This window comes from Choristoneura fumiferana, chromosome 6 (assembly GCF_025370935.1).
Source record: "Choristoneura fumiferana chromosome 6, NRCan_CFum_1, whole genome shotgun sequence".
NCBI lineage: Eukaryota > Metazoa > Arthropoda > Insecta > Lepidoptera > Tortricidae > Choristoneura > Choristoneura fumiferana.
In genome coordinates this window covers 5,540,974-5,563,926 of record NC_133477.1, presented here as the reverse complement: position 1 = coordinate 5,563,926, position 22,953 = coordinate 5,540,974, and the positions used below count along the sequence as shown (strand labels likewise).

Below are 22,953 nucleotides of genomic sequence, written 5' to 3'. Positions count from 1 at the left end.
CAAAGTTAGGCCAAACTCTCTTTGGTTCGGCGGTGCCTGGTATTTGCATAGGCAATGCCCAGTTATTAATGCGGGTACCCAAAAGTAATGAATAAATATTAGATTTATGTTCATATATGGAATATAAGCAATTTAAGATAATTAAATAAGATTTAATAATTATGTAGAATTTAAATCTTATAAAAATCAACCAACCCCTCAACACCCCCCCCCCTTAACACCTCGTACGCGGGAACTAAATGAAATAAAATATATAAATAAATAATAAATATCACGGGACAATTCACACCAATTGACCTAGTCCCAAAGTAAGCTTAGCAAAGCTTGTGTTATGGGTACTAAGCAACAGATAAATATAATTATATAGATAGGCTAGCTTTTTCCCGCGGCTGCCCGCGTGGTATTCGGTTATCGCGCTCTGTTCCCTCGGGAACTGTGCATTTTTCCGGGATAAAAAGTAGCCTATGTCACTCCCAGGCCCATAAACTATCTCTATGCCAAAAATCACGTCGATCCGTCGCTCCGTTACGGCGTGAAAGACGGACAAACACACAAACATACAAACACACTTTCGCATTTATAATATTAGTTAGTAAGTATGGATACAAACTTAAATACATATTAAGCACTCAAGACCCGAGAACAAACATTCGTATTTTTCATACAAATACGGGAATCGAACCCGGAACTTCAAGCTTCGTAGTCAGGTTCTCTAACCACTAGGCCATCTGGTTATCTGGTCGTCAAAATACGACATTAGTCTCATCTGCTTTAATACCTAAGCAAAGCCGTACAACAACGCTGCCTTGTAGATTTGATGATCGCAGCGTGTGCGTTGATAGATACTTGTTTTGCACGTGATTATAAAAGCATTTTTCAGTCATTTCTCACTATTCAAGGTCAAAGTCAAAGTCAAAATATCTTTATTCAATTTAGGCTATAACAAGCACTTATGAATGTCAAAAAAAATCTACCACCGGTTCGGAAAAACCTCTATTGAGAAGAATCCGGCAAGAAACTCAACGAGGTATTATGCCACCGACCTACAAACTTGTAGGTAGACATTATTGTGATGGCTTTTCTTATTAAGAAAATATGAAGCACATCCGTGCAGCATCCGAAGGTTCAACAAACAACGTCAATAAAGAGAAGTCCCGACTCATTAAAATTCATGCCGGCACGCTGTGATTGCGATATTTATGGACCTTTATTTATTATGCCTATGTATTTATTGTCATTATTTTCGTATTGCTAGAGCTCTGATGTGGTTTAACTTCTTAATTTAACAGTGCGTTATTTCTTAATTCAGTATCGTAGAATGCAAAACAAAATGTTAAAATAATTCAGTGAAAAATAATTAAAAATGTTCTTTTCACACCTCTCCTTCAGAAAAGTAACTTTTCCTCCCTGACGAGAGGGAGCAAAGTGCTACTTTTCTGTTCAAGGCTTTTCTAAGTGTTTTATTGCAAATGCCATTTTTCGAAGTTGATAATTGTAAAGCCACGCCATTTTCAACGCTGATTGTTCTTTAATAATATTTAGAATATTTTAATTCAAGTTTCTTAATGCTCGTTGTGAAAAGTTGTATGAGCCACTCGGGAGCAAAATTATTTTCATCTTGGGCGTTAACACTCGAATCCCTCATTACGCTCAGGATTCTAATTTAGAATCCTTCGCTACGCTCAGGATTCTATTGCAGAATCCTTCGCTACATTCTGGATTCAATGTACGCCCTCGCCGTAAATACACCATTTTGCTCCCTTGTGACACAAATAACTATTTCTCAATACCTCAACGCAACCAAAATTAGGATGATGACCACATTAAACTATGGAAGTACCAAGTGCCTACCTTATTACATCCATAATAAATTAATGACACCATTTAATTTTAGATTTTCTGAATACTTACAATACTTACCACTGTTATTAAATATTATGTACTTCAGGGGTTCTATCTACAAAAAACCATTCGGTTTTTCAAAACCGAAATACTGTTTACTTATGTACATCTATCACGAACGCCCCTTCAATCAATGCTAACTTTGTTTACAGGTAAACTGTAGGTTAATTATTTATATGAAGCTCGAGACGACGAAGTCTGTGTTCATAAAACTCCGTTGAAGGAACTTGTTCCGTACTTTTAATTGGTCATAGGATACTTTCTACTGAATTTTTAAAGTTGCTATTGCAGTGAATTAAGTCTGCGGGTTCAGCTCACTAGGTTTTTTCGCGGACGTAAAAGGAACAGGGTAAATGATTTAGAAAATTAAGATAAAAAGTTCGGCGAGATTAAAGTTTTTGCATTCGAGAAAGTTCACGGCCTGCTGGAGGCTAAGAGTCAGCTTGTTGTGTTACATACATTACTTCTACCAGTTTTTTTTTTGTTACAAGTGTTTATGGTGGCCAATGATAGGTAAATGAAACCTTACCTACTGTAATCTATTAATGCGAACTATAATTAACACTACACTTCTAAAATCTTGAGCAGATAAAAGTCTTTGAGGAACTACGTTCCTGGTTAAACTATGCGCCGCTAGCAAAGTCCTGCTCCCTCTTATGCTACGTCTTACGTGTAGAACAGGGATGGATTTCGCTCTCATTCTCTATAGGCTCTGTAACGCATCTTATCTACATATTGCCAATTTAGTTCTAACAAAATTTTGAACTTATCCGACAGAGTGTACTGCCGTTTCGGCAAAAAACTTATCTCATTAGTTTCATTTCCCAAATAAATCTTTAGCATATTTACATTTCGCATTTTATTCATTTGGTCAAATTATCATTTTGCATAATTTTACTTTGTCAAATTTTATTACGACAAACATTTATTAAGCAGACGTTTTCTTTTGGCTAATATTGTATTCCAAAAAAATGTTTGTACAAAATGACATTTCGCACAAATCAACCACGAAAAACCAACTGCTACCAGAAAAGTAGGTTAGATTAGCTTAGAACTGCGTCTTCCACAGAAACGAACTGCTATCAGAATAGTAGACGAGGAGGTTAGACTGCGTCCCTCAGAGAAACGAACTGCTACCAGAAAAGTAGGTTAGGTTAGGTTAACACTGCGTCCCCCGCAAAAACGAATTACTATCAGAAAAGTAGGTTAGGTTAGGTTAGAACTGCGCCCCCCACGGAAACGAACTGCTCCCAGAAAAGTAGGTTATTATGTACGTTATTCCAAACGAGACATTTGACTAAATAATACTTGGTAATATGAAACATGACTAAGTAATTATTTGTGAAACAATAATTTGCCAAAAAAAAATTAACTGTAAAATTGCGATAAGTTTTTTTGGCAAATGATAATTTGATTAAAATATTTTGGGATGTGATACTTTGGAAAAAGTTTTTTGCCCATACATTCGTAATCCTCCAACGGACGGTACGGAATATGGATGCGGAGCAAAACAAGGGTCCGTCAAAGGGCGCGCGGGGTTCCGGATGCGCTACGTATCGAATACGCCCGCCCTGCTGCCACAGATTAACTCGCACAGACTGGTTGATGTTATTGCAGAGAATAATAGATGACACTCAACCCACTGGGCTTAATACCCAGTATACCAAAAGTGTTCAGTTAGAGGGTGTATGTACCCTGTCATTCTCATTCATCTGTGCATCAGTCTTATTATTGTGTCGCTTTTTGTCCTGCAAACGCGCGGTAATTAGACTTGAGTGTACGAATCTGAAAAAAAGAAGGCACAATTCTCATTCCACGACCACCACCACCAGACGACCAGATGGCCTAGTGGTTAGAGAACCTGACTGCGAAGCTTGAGGTCCCGGGTTCGATTCCCGTGTCGGGGCAGATATTTGTATGAAAAATACGAATGTTTGTTCTCGGGTCTTGGGTGTTTACTATGTATTTAAGTATGTATCTATCTATATAATTATATTTATCCGTTGCTTAGTACCCATAACACAAGCTTTGCTAAGCTTACTTTGGGACTAGGTCAATTGGTGTGAATTGTCCCGTGATATTTATTTATTTATTTATTTATTCATCCGTCAACCCAATCTTCTTACCATGTTATTTTTTTCCGCAATAGTATACTAATTAAGATTTTTACTTCGGACAACTACGAGGTCCATATTATTATATATTAATTTACAAACAAAACTTAATAACTTAGGTTAGTTTAATGGTTAATGGTACATAACTGAGTGAGAATAGCCGACACCGACTTTGATAATCCTTACCGATATTATAAAGGTGAAAGTAATTCTGTCTGTCTTTTTATCAGTCTGTTTGTCTCTCAACAAAGACAACGTCTCCATTCTTAAACAGCTAAACCGATTTAGATGAAATGTGATATGCAGATAGTTTGAGACCTGGAAAGGTCATAGGATAGTTCTTTTTTCGGAAAATTGCATAACATTAACCAATAATTTGCAAACGAAGTCAGGAGCAAAAGCTAATTTTCTTTATCAATGAACTATTTGCAATACATAAAAGTAACTGAATTACTGATAGCAAAACCGAAAAACAGCTGTATTACACAAAATCACATCCTTGTTAAACAAATAAAGATTTTTATTTTCCTTACTTGGCGTGGTGGCGTGTTTTTTTTAATCGGTGATGTTTTATTAAAAACATGTTTTATCCTGCTTAATAAAAAAATATGTAGTTATGATAACATAAACATAACCGCATAGTAGAAAGTTCACTTCGCGGAGAAAGGCACCTTTTCTGCCTACACATCCATTTTCATCCCCCATTCTCGGAGGGGGTGAGCGGCGCAGCCTGGTCAGTGCCCCTCGCGCAGCGACGCAGCTCGCTTGTGCCAAACGATTCCACCACGTAATCGTAACCTAACCCTGTATCTGAATATACTAAATTGTCTACTTATAGATAAATTTTCACGTGGTTCGGTCACCCGGTAGCATGTGCACAGGTTAACCCGGGAGACAAAAAAGGTGAGTTAAGTGTTTGTTTTTGTGAATTTCATGTTTTCAGGTTAAATTTTAATTGTTAAAACGCTCGGTATGCAAAGTCGTTGCGTCGCGGAACATGCAACGTACCTACAGTTGCGATAAGAACGTTTTTTTACGATATAGTAGATCCATAAATAGCTTCTAGATAAAAAAGGGTTATTAGCTAAATTTTTTTTTGTTTTAGTTTTGCTTAGGAATCATGTCAGTGTAGTCATGAAAATTTACAGTGTAAAAACATACAAAATAATAACCTAATAAACCGTGCAACCTCTAAACCTAGAAATATTATTATGAAAGTTGGTAAACATGTAACTTGAGTAACATAAATAAATAGATAGTTTGCGAAAATTCCAAGAGAAAGAGAAATAGATTTTTTTTTACGAAGCGAAGCCGCATTAATAAGCTAGTAGCGCGAAAATAAGTTGATTACTTTAAATATCATCGATAAACGCTTTGCATGATTAAAATGTCCACAATCATGAAATGAAATGTAATTAAAATACATTGTATATCCATTCATAACCTAACCAACAAAAAGTTGGAAGACCCCCGACTTTGTCACTTCAAAGTTCGATATCTCAAAAACGGCTAAACCAATTTTGATGAAACATGCCTAAGAACTATCGCTAAAAAACCTGATTTCAAATAAAAAAACCGCATTCAAATCGGTCCACCCGTTTAAGCGCTACGGTGCCACAGACACACATAGCAGTCAAACTTATAACACCCCTTTTTTGCGTCGGGGGTTAAAAAAATTGCACTCAAAACAGTCCCTACGGACAAAATAACTACTAATTACTTGATTCAATTTGTTTATACAGCTCCAATTCATTCAGCAAAGTAATTAAAAAACGCGATCAACCAGCCGTAAGTTAACAACAGTCACTGATTAAAAAATAATGGAAAATGTAATTAATTAAGGAGCATTTCGAGTAGCGACTGGAGTTAGAAGCCGTAGCAATTATTCCACTTGGCACGAAAGATCTCCGATAAGCGTTCAGCCTGTTCGCACTCTGTCTGCGTCACACACACTAATGTGTTATAAAATAAACTTTACACAAGTGTATGTCATTGTCTTTGTTATAGTGGGCCAATGAAAATAAATAAAATACGACGATATTACAAAATTATCATCACGTTATTTAGAAGGAAAACAATGGTTAAAATATACTTTCAAGATAATAAGGGCCACTTGAGTTTCATCGGTATTGTAAAATCAATAATACGTTTGCGTTATTTGAATACATTTAATTGAATGAAAAGTAAGGTATTGGTATTGTGTTATGTTGCATTAATAAAACCGTTTATAAACAACAAATTTAATGTTGTGAAGAAGTATGTTTATTAGTAATTTTCCAATAAAAATCACGTTGCCCCTATTTTTTTTCCTACGAATACGGGAGCAATATTTAGGGTGCCCGAGTGGATAGGTCTTTCAAAAAAATTGCAGACTTGTCAAAACCATATTTCGATGCAGAGGTTTGTTTGTGTAATATTAAATAAAACATTTAATGTGCCAATTTTTGAAAGTTCATGCTAAATTGTGGTTTTTAGGAATATCCCAACTTTATAAGATTTGCGAGTTAACCAACCAAAATGATATTCTTCCTTTTGATATGTATTATGAATGCGAAAGTAACTGTTTCTCTGCCCGTTTCTCTGTCTCTCTTTCTGTTGCTCTTGTCTTTACGCTTGAACCACTGCCTAACCTGATTTAAACGAAAGGATAGTTTTCATCCCAGAAAATTGCATAGATTCCACGGGATATTGATAAACGATTTTGATGGAGTCGTCGTGCGCACCAGTGCATAGAGATCGACGTGTAGAGGCATCACTTAGGGTCTGTTACCACTATTGGATGGCATTTAAACAGAGACGGCCTCGTAGATTCCCTTATTTGCAGGGGTCGGACAAAAAGTGCGGATGACGTAAAAAGACGTAATCTTGCACACAAGATGATGTTTTTATTTAAACTTCCGTGTGACATGTAGTAACAAAGTAGCATTAATGAATTAACAAAATAATCGTAAATAAATCAATGGAATTCAGTAAATAAAATAATTTTCATATCGTTTAATAAAGAGGTTGATAAATGATAAGTGGTAATTGTTTATGAAAATCAAAAATACTATTTGAAATCATCCTATAAGTGGTTTAACGTCATCGGCACTTTTTGTCCGACCCCTGCTTATTTGACATGTAAAATATCATTAACTTATCAGAGAATGCTAGAACAGGCAATAAGACTGATTCGTCTTTTATATCATTTTAGTACCTACCATGTTCCACACTAATAATTTAATCGATGATCAAATAAAACCAAATTAAAGAACATAAAATATGTTTACAGCAAAATAAAATTGATTTTGACTGAAGTGCTGCTGTTCCAATTAGCATTTTAAGCACCTATAAAATTCTATTCAGAGTACCCCCGCGAGCAATACGAACACATCTAAGTCGATGGGTCACGCTTTTCACGGGGTCTTCGCCTAATCAACGTGTGCTAATAACCCCCCTGGGCACAGTAACGCGTCGGTGGGCGGAGCTTAGCTCCAAGTGTATTATACTTATTAACGAACCGTTGCGTAGACCCCCTAATGGCTCATTTTGTATACAAAACGTTTACGATGTAACTCACTTGGCAGGCGGACAAAGCTAGCGCCGAATGTTTTCAGTAACCTGTCTCACTTATTTAATCACGGGTAAGTGAGATAGACTAGGACTTATAAGGCTGTGTTTCCACGAGAGATGTGCGAGGATGCGATGCGAGGTATTTGTTTGTCATTGTCATGAAGCTATAGAAACGCTTAATTTACTTATCCTCGTTCCACTGAGCTGTTTCCACAGAGCTGGGCTGAGCGAGGATATATAGGTAAATTAAGCGTTTTTTTTTTTAAATTAAATACGAAAGTTTGCGTGAGCGTTTTTATTGGTTCTTGACCAGTGTTGCCAGGTGTTCGGTATTCTACCGAACCGTTCGGTATTTTAGCACTCTGTTCGGTGTTCGGTATAACAAAAATATCGAAGTATGGGCGGTGTGGTATTTATCCTACTATCTTACTATTATAAATGTGAAAGTTTGTGAGTGAGTGAGTGAGTATGTTTGTTACTTCTTCACGTTGAAACGGCTTAGCGGATTTGGATGAAATTTGGCAAAAAGTTAGTTTATAACCTGGATTTAAACATAGAATACTTTTTATCCCGATATACCCACGGTATAGGGATAAAATCTCTAAATAACAACCGCTGAGCTTAGAGTCATGAAATTTGGTGTGTAGGTAGATGGACGTCTGGAATAACACATAGGCTACTTTTTATCCCAATTTTCTCACGGGATACGGACAAAATCTCGAAATAACAACCGCTGGGCTTAGAGTCATGAAATCTGGCATGAGTGATTTAATTTAACGTCAATGAAAACCATGATGTAATTTTAGGGAATTCCCCCGGGAATTTAATAAAATCCCGCAATTTCAATTCAACTGCTGTTAACGCTAGTTAAACATAATATCTCATTAAACTCACTGAGGTAGCACGACTCATCGAATTAAATGACGCAGCTGAATGTGCAAGATTACCCCAACAGTATCTAAGGTCTTAAATTGAGTTTATGGTACACATTCCTTTCTTAAATTATCCTTTTATGTTGTTTGCTCAGAATCGAGAGTAGAATCGATTACATCTTTTTTAAATCAGGTTATGTTAAAAACAAACATATAATAAAACATAATTAAACTATAAATAGAAAATTTGGCCTAAATCGCCGTCAATGGGTAAGGTGCCCAGAAGGCTGGCCGTATTTCCTCGTTGTATAGCGATACTTATACGCTGTGCGAAATAGTGGCCAGCCCTCTGGTCGCCCGAGGCCTCTATTAGGCGCGTCGACAAATCTTTATACAGCCGACGCGCACTTGGCCCCCAAGGCCCCAAGGTTTCAACACCAAATGCCGCAAACATGTAGCTGGTTCCCAGGGCGGCATATTTGCGGCGTTTGAGGCTTTCAGCCGAAGATGCCGCAGTGCCAGCGGTGACGCTGGTGCTTGGAACATGGACGGTGCTAGGGTATCAACGCAAGTGGCATCCCAAACTAGCGGCCGACCCATGCTCCAAGGCACCAGCGACATTCCGTCAGGCCTCTTGCCGTCGTTCCTGGCCAGCCCGCTGGGCTCGAGGACTGCCGGAACTCTCGCACTGACAAGGGCCCGACGGATGATGTCGTTAATGCTGGCGTGGCGGGAGATCCTACCAGCGCTCCGGACACATGAGAGGCCATGGTGACCCAGTATGTCCACCATGGCGCCGCATTGACAACGATGTGGCTGATTTATTGATGCCCCCAAACGTAAGCTAGCTGCCAGGCGAAAGGTGGTGTTGTCTAAAAAAGTACCTATGTTTGGAGAAGGTAGCGCCTGCAGCCACAGACCCGATTCCCACTCCGCAGTCGCAAGGAGACGAGCACGGTCTGCCGAACTAGTTGACGTTTCTAAAAGGTTTTTCCGTACTAGTTGACAGAGCGGCTCGTCCCATTGCCTCTGCGAGCAGGGATTGGCAGGCTGGTCCGTGTCGGGCAGGTTATGGACCAAACGTTCATGGCCTCGGAGCAGTGTGCAGCCTCCACAGATCCAATGGATGGATCTAATATTTTCGCTATAAGGCTTTGTGCACCATGCACCGAGGACAAGAACGCAGGTAGAGCAACACAAGAAATTTTACGGATTCCAAGGCCGCCGAACCTAATGGGTAGGGTAGCCTGGGTCCAAGATCTATCGTCAAAAGGAATATTGAAGACTGAAGTGAGTGTTTCTACGACTAATTTATCTAATTTTGAAGTCAAAGTGGGATATTTCCAAAAATGGGTTCCGCGAAGTATATATGTAAATTTTGGGACAAAAGACAATGCTTAATGATTGAATAGGCTGAATGAAGATTAATTTTGACCAAACGGTGCGATGTTGCTTTGAAATTTTGAATTTTTGCGTCGACGAAGTTTTCAAATGATTGATCTAAGACGGGACAACCAAGGAGGTGAAGCGATTCTTTGTTTATAATTTTGATACCCGGGGCGATTTGCCTAAAAAGGTCGATTGTATTTTCCTTGTCTGGACATGAATCGGTGATAAAAAGTTCGCACTTGAAAAATTTAGCGATAGGCCAATTTTTCCATTTTTTCTCCTTTTTTGTTGATGGTTTTATTTATTATTATTACTGAATCTTGAAACCAGGACGTCCCAGAAGATCGATTACTGAATCTTGAAACCAGAACGTACCAGATGGTCTACAAAAAGGAGGTACTTACAGTCAGCAAAAAAGCTTTAATAAAAAAATTGTTTGTCATCCTTTAGATAGGATAAAAAGTGGTAAAAGTATAATGATGAATTCTAAGTCGTAATTCTGCGTCAAATACACAATCAACTTATTGCTAGTAGGTACGTTTATTTTATGGTCCGGACGGCCGTGGCGTCTTTTACCCACACATATTTGTGGCACCCAAAAATGTACCCTTTCAGACTGGGCTGACTAAAATATGACAATGAACTAAAAGAATTTCCTTGCTCACCCGCGACCTTACGATAGCTAATCTTATGCAAAATATGCGTGTTCATGCAGTTCCTCCACCTCCACGCTGTAAGAACACACACAAATCACACAAACCCATCTATCATTACCACCACACTACACTGACGCGTTTCGAACTCAACCAGAGCTCATCTTCAGAGTGACACAACCGTACACCATGCTACCAGTTGTGTGTGTTCTTACAGCGTGATTTAGCAGACTTTACTCAGAGATACCCACAATAGTGTCACTTGCACCGCCACTGGGCCTTTCGCAAATACTCCCGGTTCAACTTTGTAGATGTCTGGAACAGTTTGTCTCAAGTTTTGGAGGTCTTATCAAAATCCCTCTCGCCTCACCAACGCTGTGTTGCTCTACCTGACTGTAGAAATGTTAAATAAAAAGTTACAGATAGTTTCCTTGTCATTTCCTATAACTGCTGGTTTTTTTAAACTTCCGCAACACCATAAGCGTTCACTTCTGTTCCACCCGGTACGGTAGACTAAAATAGACTACAGGTTAGTGAGGTAAGGTACTACAGGGGCATGGCGTGGCGAAAAGATGAGCTTTGAATTTAACCTTGTGCTTAAAAAAAACATTGCATTACTCAATAAATAGTGCGTAGTTTTTACTAGGTTTAAAATTACAATAGATTTGCCAAATTATAATCCAAGCACGGCCAGTACCATAACTAAATTGATTACCAATTTGATTTGAATTCAACAGGATGTGACTCTATAGTTGAGAATGTTTGTAAATCGCAGCAGACCAGAACTTCAGCAACAAATCAAAAGTAATGAAAACGTCTATCACCGCAGCAGCTCCCATTATATCAATAAAATAATGGGAATCCGAACTCCATATTGGAAGCCGCGTGAGAGCCCTAGCGGTGAATAGCGCGCGCACGAGGGTGCTCGCTTCGAGCCCGAACTGACTTTTTCAGTCCCTTTCATTTCGAACACGCCTGTTGTTCTGCCACTTGACCTCTTTGGCAAATTAAGAATGGTTGTCGGCTGTGATTAAACTGACGTCAGCGTTTTTTGAATTGTGGTTACTATGTACCTAAGATTTTATGACAAATAATGAAGGTACGAGTAGGAATTAACAGCGTTTGAAGTTGGTGTTCTTGCTCGTTATCAAGAGATTTCGTACAAAAAAAGGCTTTATAATTTACCGACGTTTGTTAAATTAATAATAATCTTTTTTTTTTGGAGTTGTATGTTAGATTACAACAATTAATTGTAGAAAAGTGGAGTTCTCTTTTTAACGAACTTGAAAAGAAGGAGGAGGTTATCAATTCGGTTGTTGTTTTAACCACGTAAATCATTTTGGACCACTTTGAAGTCGGTGCCTTAGTGCAAACCACCAGGAAATTATTATTATAGCAAATTATTTTCATCGTTTTTTGCAGTCGGTAATTTTTTTTTTACTCTTATTTACAGCGATAAGGTAGTTGATCATCAATAGCCTTAATTATAATCAGCAAAAAACATTCAGCGCATTTTTTACTGGGTTTTGACTTGATTTTTAATACATATTTCCTTTAATAAATAATAATAATAATAAAACGAAGATACAGAAGGCGGTACTTCTGGAGACGGCACGCATCGTCCGGAGGTTCCTCACTCTGCGGCCCTGACCACCGGTAGCTTGGGCCCTGCCTCGTTACCGGCGGCAAACTAGGTTAGGTTTTTATAATATTTTTATTTTGTATGTACTTTTCTGTATTTTACTTTTTAGAGCTATTATAAAAACCTAAACCTAAGAATGAAAGAAAAATAAAGAACATAATAATTAATTCAAACACTCATTTTACATCATATTTAACTTAAGAACTAAAACATACTGTAAAAGAAATATTTACAAGAAATAATATAATAGTTTGCAGTTAAACAAAACGCAGCGGTTCCGTTGTTCCGGGTAACGAACGTCCTCGTACAGTAATTGAGTTACGTTGAACGAACGGCTGCTTGTGTTTGAATCTGTCCGAATGGCGGTGGCGGCTTTTAATACGTTTAAGGTGCGGCCACATGCAGTCGCTCGTCGCTCGTTTGCAGCGATAAATCTGGTCACGTGACCCCAATTTGAATGTGATTTTGAATTTCCCGCGACTCAAAAACGTAGCGTCGAGTAGCAACGTCAAGATGGCTGCTTGCAGGAATGATCAAGTTCTTGGAAGCTGATTTCTTAATCTCATTTAGTAGCAGTCGTGGCAGTGGTACAAATAAAAGAAATTGTAGTGAATACAAAAATAACAGTGTTTTTGCCAAAATTGAAGAGGTTTTTTTCCAGCGATAAAACTGAACATTTTCAGCTTTATCGCTACATGTCACGTGACCAGATTTGACGCTGGAAACCAGCGACGAGCGACTTGCATGTGGCCGCGCCTTTAGCTTTTGTCATTCGGCGGTTTTTCATTCAATTATATTTGATGGAAATGCAGGCATAGTTGAACCAAAAACGTATTTTGTGTGTGTGAAAAATGTAATGTGTGTTAAATATTTTATAATTTAGACATTGTGTTGTGTTAAATATTTTCTAAAACAATCGGATAAAACGGAAAAAATCCTCGAGACTCCATCAACGATCTATTAACATACAAATATGTACGGAACCCTCGGTACGCGAGTCCGACTCGCACTTGCCCAGTTTTTTTGTAGTCTGTTGAAATTTTTGTTATAAATGTTTATGAGGTTCAACCACTCAACACATGCAAATTTACAGTAAACTATATTTTTTGGGTTCTCTAAAAAAAGTTTAATATTAAAGACGAAGAGTTAGAGTCTAGTTTTGCAAGAACAAAATTATGTAAAGTAAACGTGTTTAAAATAATGATTAACATGCTTAGAGCGCGCTTACATAATACCCGCAAACTGTCATCCATGTCGAAACAAGGTTTATTTGATGCCTTGCTAGACGACTACTTCGTATTTCACACTGAAATCCGCAGCGTACAAAATAAAGTTACATTTTCAAAAATGTTAAGAATTTCTTACAAGTTCTTTTAACTCCGCCGTTTTCTCTGTACACAAGGACTCCGATTTCTTTTCACACGTAAAGACGATCTAAAAATAAACCCGAGATATCCCAGTCGACGTTAGAAATGACACCCGCCCTATCTACTTACTATACGTATACTATCTGTATATGTAGAAGCTTGGAAGAGATCGTCGCTTTCAATTTAAAGGAGTATCCAGACGAGGCAATGTGATAGCAATTTGTAAGTATATTTGAATGAAGAAAATCAAATAATCGATGCATGAGATGCATTGGAATATTTATGAATTCAGTTTAAGGTAATGTATAGGTAGTCATTCACGATGACGCGTGCCGTGGTTCTTATTACAATATCATTAATGGCTAATTTTGACAAAATCACGCGTCTTCGTGGATGGCACTAGGTGTATCTAGTTATAGAATACACATCTGAAGTCCCATCGGCTTTGTCCTGAGTGGGCGGGAAATCGGATGACAGCTTGCTGCGAATTGGCTGTGCTCGAGTGCCGTGCATGTGTGCATTTGGACTGCGAGCTAACGCAAGTAGCATCGGCTTAGAAAGGTGGTTAGGATAGGTAAGAATGAATTAAGTAATTTTCTCAAAAATGACCGTAAAAGTTGACATTATTCTTTACATATCAGAAGGTGAAGTGCATAGTTTATGGTCAGCGAAAAACTAAAAAGTTAAAAAGGTTGCAGGCGCGCTAGCTCGACAATAATGAATAGCGCGCCTGCAATCAGTCACATTTTTTTTTTAAGTTAAAAAGGCCATGGAAATGTTGGCACAAGTCGTATACAGCCAAGTCTAATGGCCGGTATCAGATATTTTGTTGGAACTCCGGACTTTTTCTATTGGGTCTGAAACAGCTTGTGGTGTTTTCGGTGGAAAAATACACCTGCAGTTTATTTTTAATGAATAAAAGGCGGGAAAGCATAAGAAAAATCATCATCATCATCATCATCATCCCAGCCTATATACGTCCACTGCTGGGCACAGGCCTCCTCTCAGACAAGAGGGCTTGGCCATAGTTCCCACGCGGGCCCAGTGCGGATTGGGAACTTCGCACGCACCATTGAATCGCTTCGCAGGTTTGTGCAGGTTTCCTCACGATGTTTTCCTTCACCGCAAAGCTCGTGGTAAATTTCAAATGTAATTCCGCACATGAATTTCGAAAAACTCAGAGGTGCGAGCCGGGGCTCGAACCCACGACCCTCTGCTTGAGAGGCGATAGGTCGAACCACTAGGCCACCACGGCTTCGAAGATAAGAAAATAGTGGAATGAAATTAAACTTTACAATATATTTTGAGAAAAAGTTTATTCTATCTCAGAATTATTCACCATTTTTGAGAAAAGCTTTATATTAGTCTCGGCTGGAATAGCAATTGCTCGCTTCGTATTAGTTAAACGGACTCGCAAGCTCGTCCGTTTAATACTCATACTCAGCCAGCAATTGCCTACTTCCAGGCCACGACAATAATCTACTATTACTTAGTATCGTAGTGATTCGTGTTGTGCAATAAAAATATATTAGAGCAGCATAACGGTCATAAAAGGCAGATCGCTGTCATTGATACGCTTCTTCCTCTTTTTGTCATTTCTCCACGACTGTGGTTAGTGTATCAATTTGTAAATGTAGTCATCATTCTCGATCACATTCAAATAGTCACGAGTACACTACCCTAAATCCCCGACAATAGTGCACAGCAAACAGCGGGCGTCACAACTCGCGTGCGCCGAGCATTTAATGCTTGCCTTCCTTTGTCCTGTCAGAGTCGCGACCGCCACTAGGCCACTACCATGGTTTCCAGACCCGTTGGACATGTTAGTCGAACGAGGTACGAAATTTGGAGTTGTAACCTTACATGCGGTTGTGTGATTTGGCCGCCAGATGCCACTAGTTGCATTAAGATTATTGATGTTTTCAGGATTGTCGGGTATAGTTCTCCGACCGCCACTATCGTGGTTAGGTACCACGAAGCCCGTTGGACATTAACAAGTTGCCTTGATAATCGAACTACCAAATTAAGAGTTCTCAAAAACATACGTTTTCTCAGAGATCAATCTAGATCGATTGTTCATCCTCGAAAACCCCTACATTCCAAATAAGTATAGTCGAAATCATTAGAGCAGCTTCCAGTATCCGCGAAATACATAAATAAATAGATACTTATACAAAAGTCGTTAGTTTAAAATTAAAACAAATACACAAAGGTCAGACAAATACACAATCAGTCAAATAATGTCCCCAACAACCGGTCAAAGTAGGTAGTTTAAAATGATAATGATAAGATAAGATATTTTTTATAGCAAGGATAGACATAACATAAAGGTGCTCCTAGACGGGCCATGTTTTCCCGGGTGTCCCTGTCTAACATGTGAGTAAAAGAGGGACACCAATAGTTGCCGGCCACAAATTGCAGTGAAAATATGGCCCGTCTAGGAGCCCCTTAACATTACTATTACTTTACGTCTGTGTGTTGTTTTACTGTCTGGTAGAGATCCCTTAAAGGGATAAGATCGCCTTTGTACATGTATCTCAATGTTTGTCAATTGTGTTTGTTTACTTATTTTGTATAATAAAGAGTTTACATACATACATAACATACATACTATTTTGGAGATTAAGTAATAAAACTACTTTATTTACAACAAGACTGTCTAAAACCTTCCCCTACCTATTGTTTACCTATGTCTAAAATTTTTTGATTTTAATAGAAGCGTATCTGTTACCTAAACGACGACTATCAAACGTAAAGAAGATAGAATTATGATTATGACACTCAGGAACTCAAAAAAAGTCACTTCTAAATTCAAAACTAGTGAGAACGAGAACACGTGTTAGGAGCCGCTTGTGCGATAGTTTTTTTCCATGCTGGCTTTTGTTCAGTGCCAGTAATTCTTTTAAACCGGCTCGTTACAGATACGGATGGCTTTGACGTCAGGCCGCCACCGCCATTTGCGCTATTTACCACCTAGCTACCTCTATATATACTTGGAAATATGTACGGCAGTATTCATGAGGTACTATAGCGTCTATACTAACATAGATAGGGAAGTATTCGCTTTGTAGACATCCAATCTAGCGAATTCAGTCTTTGAAACGGAATGCACGAGTAACTATTGTAGAACAAGACGAGTATGTGTTTGAGAGATACATTCAAACATTCAGATTCTAATAAGGGTCTGAATGTTTGAATGGATGGATGGATGGAGTGGATATGTCTCAGATGTAATGAGTTAAGTAATTTTGGTATTTAAAGTTTGTGAGATAATTATGGTTGTAACGGGCTTGGCTGCAAATATTACGCGATCGGTAGTACAACAAGCGTTTACTTTGTTAATTGTAGGGTAGAAACGGTTACCACACGCCCGGCTTATTATCGACAAACGCAATGTATTACAAAATCACTCTCCGTACCGATAAAAATTATGCGTTACTGATCCAACCTGTTTTCATTAGATACTCGAGCTTTTTTTAAAAGCTTTTGTTTAACTTGCAATGTATGTTTAATGTATTACTAAGTATGTACCTATGTATGTGCGGGTCAAATCTTGCAAGTTGAATTTGATCCACTTCCAGTAGTCGGATTGACTTTAAATTTGGTATACTTATGTAAATCTGGTGACTATAAAATAATCTGGCAGTGACATCTTGGTGGTCCAGCCAGGATTGTCTCTGCAGGATGGAACTCCTCGTCGGTAAATATGGCATCGACTTGTAATTTGGTACGGAAATGTAGTATGATAATACAAATACAGTCACAAAAATACCGTCAGCAAAAAAGCTTGTATTAAAATTGTAATTTTCAACAAAAACTTATTTTTCTTTAATTTTTGGAGAAAAGGAGCAATTAAACTATGTACTATAGTTATTTTCGTGTTATGCGAATTTTTGCAATGTCACGATGTCACGAATAAATGGTTTCTTTTTTTTTATTTATTGAATAGGGTGCAAAGATTCCCTAGATGTTTTTCAATAAAGGACCTGTCTGGGTTACACAGGTCACCTTCCAATCACCTTTCTTTGCACAGTCACAGGTCAATTATTAGGTGTAAACTTTTAGGGTGGTTACACACTTGCGTTTTTTCTGTGCGTTTACGGTCTTTTATGTGCACCGAACGCGCGACTATTATAAATATGTACAACATAGGGAGCATACTGGATATATACATCATACTGTAAAAAATACGGAAAATATACCATTCAGCTTTAACTTTGATGAAAAATTCCACGTTTTTGAAATATTTTGCTGCCTTGCTGCCTTGCTGCCATTTCCTCTAAAGATGTCAGACATGATTGGAAGCTTTCCTATTGCCTAATCAGCGTTTTTGCTCGAGCACCCGATTTGCATAACGACAGTAAAATCTATATTCATGAAGGGTCCACTTTGAAAAACTCTTATTTCGGGGGAAGTTTTGAAAAACTCTTTTCTCACAATCGATTAATAAACTGAAAGGAGCTTTACAAAGCCCGTTAAAAAACTCTCTTAGTGAGCTTATTGATTTGGAGATAAGAGTTTTTACAATACGGAAATTCACAAGTGTTGGAAATGTTATTATTACCGCAATTATAACCTCGCATAAATAGTTAAAAATAAGAAAAGTTTCTTCGCAGGTATTAACAGTTTTCCTCATTATATTTTCTTTATTATTTTTTCTTCTTCTTATTATAATGATTATGATTATTATATTATTATTTATTAGATCCGATTATACATTTTGCATGCCAATGTATGGTGAATTGTGTTGATCTACACTTATTTTTTTGTAACATAATTTGTACCATAATTCGAGCAAATAAAACTTTGAAGTTTGAACTTTCACCATAAAAATCAGGTACATTTCAAATGTATTGTCATTTGAATATGCAACCTCACAAAGACGGACATAATACTAGAATATTCGATTAAATAAAGATATACTAAGTATCTAAGCTGTTACATAAAACTAAATGCTTTTCACAAAGTACGGTGAAACTACTAATCTATTAAATGAATTGAAGACTATTAATCTATTCTGATAGTGAATATTATATTGAGCAATTTAATTAAAATGACACACGTAGACGTGTACCTTTAGTTTGGTCTCGTGATCATGGCGCATGCAACTGTGTCGAAATATCGATCCGCTCTAAAATCAAGGTACGCGGAACAAAACCCGTATTTAAAGTTGAATTACAAGATTGGATGAGAAAAAAAAATCATCCCCACTTTACGTCTATGGGAGGTACTTACACTAAAAAAACAAAATTTTTTTATTTTTTATTGTACCATTTTGTCGGCATAGTTTACATAATATAATCGTGCAAAATTACAGCTTTCTAACATTGATAGTCCCTGAGCAAAGCCGCGGACGGACGGACAGACAGACAGACAGACAGACATGGCGAAACTATAAGGGTTCCGTTTTTGCCATTTTGGCTACGGAACCCTAAAAACCGGGCAAGTGGGAGTCGGACTCGCGCACCGAGGGTTCCGTACACATTTATAGGTATGTAAGTAAACGGGAATCGTGTCTTGAAGATATTTCTCGTTTTTTCCGAGTGATTTAAACCATCCAGTGTATGCAGAGAACTACTCTTAAGCAAAATGTACGCATTGTGGGGTCAGATTATATTGGTCATTGATATTTACAGACAGACATGAAAAATCAATATTTTCAGACTTTTTTAGTTGGTTGTGTTATAATAGCTACCTTCATACCAAATTTCAAGATTCTGAGTTCACTGGAAGTACCCGTAGGTTTTGATTCCCTTGCGAGTTTCGAAAATTTGCGGAAATTTGCAGCATAAACGTCTACATCTTTTGATTGCGTTGGCTTAGAAGCTTGATTTATTCACAGCTCCAAGGAACAGTAGACCTCAGTATTTGATATAAATTTCAGCTTGATACCTCCACGCGTTCCTGAGAAAAAGGGTCTTGACAGACAGACAGACAGACAGACAGACGGACAAAAAGTGATCCTATAAGAGTTCCGTTTTTTCCTTTTGAGGTACGGAACCCTAAAAATAAAAAAGCCTGTAAGCAATTGCTATAAAATTAATCTTTAACCAATAATTTATGTTTATATATTTATGCTAAATTCCGAAGCTATTTCCTCCCTTAGGGGAGAAGCAGGCTCGATGGCCCTCCACGCGTGGCGTGTTGGCGAAACAAAGGACGTGCGAGGGACTAGGGATACTCGGCATAATTTGTGGCTTATGTGGGCTGATCGGAATTATGTTGTGTAAGCTGTAACAGAGTACAGCAAGAAATAATGTCACAAGGATGAAAAAGAAACTCAAAAATTAACATGAACTATAAAACAATTACCTTGCTCACCGCAACCATAGGACAGCTACGTGTATGCAAGAAATGTGCGTTCATGCAGTTACTCCACCTCCACATTGTAAGAACTCACACAAATCACCCAGACCAATCTGTCACCACCACCTCACTACACTGACGTGTTTCGAACTCAACCTGAGCTCATCTTTAGAGCAACACAACCGTTTACCATGTTACCAGATGTTCTAACATTGCAAACTTGCGAATCAATTAAGCAAACCTATAATATTAATATGTACATCAGCAAAGTAACCTGATTCAATAAATTATTTAAAAATTAACATGTCAAAATGTAATCATATTAAAAAAGTTACATAAGCTAATGGTGCCCTCGTTAGTTTTATGATTATTCGTCATCATCGTACGAGTACTCCAGGGTTTGAATTCATGTGCGAAATATATTAAATTTTGTAATTTCCATGAGGTTTTTGCTGACGGAAAATCTGGAGGTAGGGCATGAGTACCTCTTGTTACCTTACGTCCGGTGAAATGAGGGCTATCGTTTTTTGTCTCACTAGATGGCGCACTGTTGCGTGAGGTTTTTAGTATGGCTTTCAAAGTCTGTTATTACGGGCGTGAAAACAAAGTTTAGATTAAAATCATATTTAAAATATGTATACCTTAAAACCGTACCATAAAAATATCGAGCATGCCACAGTGTTGCATAGTCGCCGTTTTGTTCGGAAAAAAGGGAGGACAAAGGTTTCCGAAAGTCAAAACTGTCTCAAAACACAGACATTCATTGCCCCGGAACGCATATTTACCATAATTAATTTCACATGTTGCAAAATATTCACAAAATTATTCTAATTAAAAATAAACCCGCGTAGCTCACCCAAAAACTATGAGATTTGACATTTCGGAGACCTCACGCTACACTAGCGCCTCTAGTGGCGAATTCATTCGCGATAGCCCTCATTGCGAATGTTTTCTCAAGATTAATTGTATTGCGTATGGGTTAGTTAACCGCCATGAGGTGAACGTTTTGGCCGTGCAATGGACACTCAACACGCTCAATGCATTGCCCCTCGCGCGTAGACTTTGCCGTACCGTTTTGATTCAGAATATTTTTCACATTTTCGCTTAGTTCCAATATCAATTAGAACTAATTTGAAAGGTTTAGCAAAATATTCAGTTTTATGTTCGAGCTGGGCAAAAAAACTGAATGAACCGAAACGAGAATACAAATAAAAACTTGTCCCGGTTCTGTGTATTGCAAATAGGTGAACCCATAATTTAAGCAAGTTTTTATTTTTATTTTTAATAGGTGCAGTGCACCCTTTTACTTTAACTTTTAATCGATTATTGTCTTTTAATCGAAGCTCTATACCAAATTCGTTCAAGATTTCAATATAGGAAGTACCATTTTGTCGGCATAGTTTACTTATATTCGTGCAAAATTACAGCTTTCTAGCATTAATAGTCCCTGAGCAAAGCCGCGGACGGACAGACAGACAGACAGACATGGCGAAACTATAAGGGTTCCGTATTTGCCATTTTGGCTCCGGAACCCTACAAATGTAGCTACTCAATTCTGTTTTATTACAATGACAAAAATACAAGTCGAGTAGCCATCTTAACCTCGATTATTAAGCTCGGGTTACACTAACATTTAACCTATAGCTATCTTCATAAGTTCTATCGGCCAGCGTCCGTTAGTTAAGTGAATTAAGCTGAGACCGCGGGGGGAATGTAATTAAAACAAAACACAGTGGCTACTCGGCGTCCACTTGCACTTGCAACTCTACCTAACGAAAACCCTAAATTAAGTTGTGATTAAAATCGACATCGTGGTTTGATGTGTTAAAAATAAAGTTGTGTTAAATACTTGTGATGTATACATATCATTTAATAATACTGTAAATCTGTTTTAAAAAATATATATATACCTCGTTGAGTTTCTTGCCGGATTCTTCTCAGCAGAGGTTTTTCCGAACCGGTGGTAGATTTTTTTTGACATTCATAAGTGCTTGTTATAGCCTAAATTGAATAAAGATATTTTGACTTTTGACTTTTGACTTTTGATGCTGGCCAATATTTAATACGGACAATTTTTCTTTATTACTGGACTACGGAAAAACCCCGATGGACTTATATTTGTACAATTTTATAGTGTTCTAGCTGTTGACCGCGAGTTTGTCTGCGAAATGGGCTCAATCAAACAAATATCTAAATACCGAATTTCATTCAAATCAGTTCAAGTAACGATTTAAGTGTGAAGAGATATAGACAGACAAAATGTCCTTTCGCATTTATAATAGTAATAAGGATTAGATAGAAGTAAACGGCATTACTATACTAGAGCTCTATTCTATGCGGTATAATATTAGCTGCTTTTCAAATATCCTCTCCAAACTGAAATCATTATCACATATTTGCCGAACGAACATAGTTTGAAATACAGTGTGAGGTCCGTAATCTGAGAATAGTTGGAAGTGGCTACTATTGTTAGTTAGTTTAATTAAAGTTGTTCTGAACAATGTTGGGCCAACCTCGGCCAATTTGGCCAAAACCTTTTCGGCGAAAACCTGAACACAAAACACCCTACTCAGAAGTTACTTACATAGGTAACGATATTCCAAGGTGAGGTTAATTAGTATCGCCAGAAATTAGCACAGTTGCGCCGTACCTTAACCTCGTTTTTAGGATTCCGTACTCGAGTTGTGACAAACGGAACTCTATTAATGTCGCCACGCCGTACGTTTGTCCGTTATAAAGCTGTATCTCAAGAACGGTAATAGATAGATAACTGAACTTCATACATTATCTGTATTCATATTGCCGCTACAACAAAAATTGATAATTACAAAGGTAAATTCAAAATTGTGCGTATCACTAACAAAACGAGGGGTCTCAATCTTCTTGCCATATTTAATCTAAATCGGTTCAGCAGCTTAAGCATGTAGAAGAAGTTAACAGAGACGGAGTGATAGACAGAGTTACATTCATGTTTATAATATTATTTTACAAATATTGGAAATCATTATTCAGCGCCGTACGTTTCTGGTTTCAGCGCGAACTAGTTCTGGTATCGAGTATCAATATTCAGCACTAACCGCGTCCCTAGCCAAAGGCTAGTGTGCCAGATAACACGTGCGTCCCTTCTAAATATAATAATGATATATGTTCTAACCC

At 37.8% G+C, this 22,953-nt stretch overlaps 1 protein-coding gene across 1 annotated transcript in view; it reads left to right on the top strand.

The window, feature by feature from the left end:
- The first annotated feature begins 4,758 nt into the window (after nt 1-4,758).
- Nucleotides 4,759-22,953, top strand: part of LOC141428602 (thrombospondin type-1 domain-containing protein 7A-like) — a 114,024-nt gene continuing 95,829 nt past the window's right edge. The window contains 1 exon segment of the mRNA XM_074088604.1: nt 4,759-4,919. The gene's annotated coding sequence lies outside the window, so the exon portion shown is untranslated.